At 42.6% G+C, this 2,052-nt stretch overlaps 1 protein-coding gene across 1 annotated transcript in view; it reads right to left on the reverse strand.

The window, feature by feature from the left end:
* ANTXR1 (anthrax toxin receptor 1) overlaps positions 1-2,052 on the reverse strand; it is a 257,202-nt gene that overhangs the window by 166,515 nt on the left and 88,635 nt on the right.

Below are 2,052 nucleotides of genomic sequence, written 5' to 3' on the forward strand. Positions count from 1 at the left end.
GCCTACCAGGCTCCTCCATCCATGGGATTTTCCAGGCAAGAGTACTGGAGTGGGATGCCGTTGCCTTCTCCCAGTGTCAGTCTAAGCTCATTTAATGAATGGATAAATGACGTCTTGGGAGAGAAAGGGAATAAGGGAAGGAGAATGTGGTCATTTATTCAGGTACCAGTCAGATAAAAATCCTGTTTATTTTCTGAGGCTTAATAAGGTCATTGAATGAGAAGATGCCCAACATCATTAATTATTCAGTTCAGTTCAGTTCAGTCGCTCAGTCGTGTCCAACTCTTTGCAACCCCATGAATCGAAGCACGCCAAGCCTCCCTGTCCATCACCATCTCCCAGAGTTCACTCAAACTCACATCCATCGAGTCGGTGATACCATCCAGCCATCTCATCCTCTGTCGTCCCCTTCTCCTCCTGCCCCCAATCCCTCCCAGCATCAGAGTCTTTTCCAATGAGTCAACTCTTCGCATGAGGTGGCCAAAGTACTAGAGTTTCAGCTTTAGCATCATTCCTTCCAAAGAACACCCAGGGCTGATCTCCTTTAGAACTCATTAGTTATTAGGGAAATACAAATCAAAATCCCTCCACACTCTCCAGAATGGCTGTAATAAAAGAGATGAACAATAACAACTGTTGGTGAAGAAATTAGACCCTCTGTACCTTGCTGGTGGGAATGTAAATTGGTGCAGTTGCTTCGTAAAATAGTTTGACAGTTCCTCAAAAAGCTAAACCTAGAATTACTATATGACCCAGAAATTCTATCCCTAGGTATACACTCAAGAGACTTGAAAATGTATGTCTACACAAAAGCTTGTATATGCGTGTTCACAGTAGCATTATTCATAATAGCCAAAAGGTGGAAATAATGCAAGTATCCATCAAATGATGAATATGGTGTTCATACAATGGAATATTATTCATCCATATAAAGTAAGTAAGTTCTGACACATACTGTGATGTGGATGAATCTTGAAAACATTATGCCAAGTAAAAGAAGCCAGATACCCATTCCCTTTCATTTCCATATGAATAGCTCAGATTAGCAGATCCAGAAAGACAGAATATTGTCTGGCAGTTGCCAGGGCTGGAGAGAGGAAGAAATGGGGTGTGACTGCTTAAAGAGTAAGATTATGAATATATTCTGGAATTAGATAGTGGTTATAGCTGTACGACTTTGTGAGTATATCAAACATTACTGAATTGTGGAGGAAGCACAAGCTGCAATCAAGATTGATGGGAGAAATATCAATAACCTCAGATATGCAGATGACACCACCCTGATGGCAGAAAGTGAAGAAGAACTAAAGAGCCTCTTGATGAAAGTAGAAGAGGAGAGTGAAAAAGTTGGCTTAAAGCTCAACATTCAGAAAACTAAGATCCAGTCCCATCCAGTCCCATCACTTCATGGCAAATAGATGGGGAAACAGTGACACAGTGGTTGACTTTATTTTTTCTGGGCTCCAAAATCACTGCAGATGGTGACTGCAGCCATGAAATTAAAAGATGCTTGCTCACTGGAAGGAAAGTTATGACCAACCTAGATAGCATATTAAAAAGCAGAGACATTATTTTGCCAACAACGGTTGTCTAGTCAAGGCTATGGTTTTTCCAGTAGTCATGCATGGATGTGAGAGTTGGACTATAAAAAAGCTGAGTGCCGAAGAATTGATGCTTTTGAACTGTGGTGTTGGAGAAAACTCTGGAGAGTCCCTTGGACTGTAAGGAGATCCAACCAGTCCATCCTAAAGGAGATCAGTCCTAGGTGTTTTTTGGAAGGACTGATGTTGAAGCTGAAACTCCAATACTTTGGCCACCTAATGCGGGAGCTGACTCATTGGAAAAGACCCTGATGCTGGGAAAGATTGAGGGCCAGAGGAGGACACGACAGAAGATGAGATGGTTGGATGGTATCACGGACACAATGGACATGGGTTTGGGTGGATTCTGGGAGTTGGTGATGGACAGGGAGGCCTGGCATGCTGCAGTTCATGGGGTTGCAAAGAGTCGGACACAACTGAGTGACTGAACTGAACTGAACTCTTTGAAAGG

The sequence above is a fragment of the Bison bison genome, unplaced genomic scaffold (genome assembly GCF_000754665.1).
Source record: "Bison bison bison isolate TAMUID 2011002044 unplaced genomic scaffold, Bison_UMD1.0 scf7180017864215, whole genome shotgun sequence".
Lineage (NCBI taxonomy): Eukaryota > Metazoa > Chordata > Mammalia > Artiodactyla > Bovidae > Bison > Bison bison.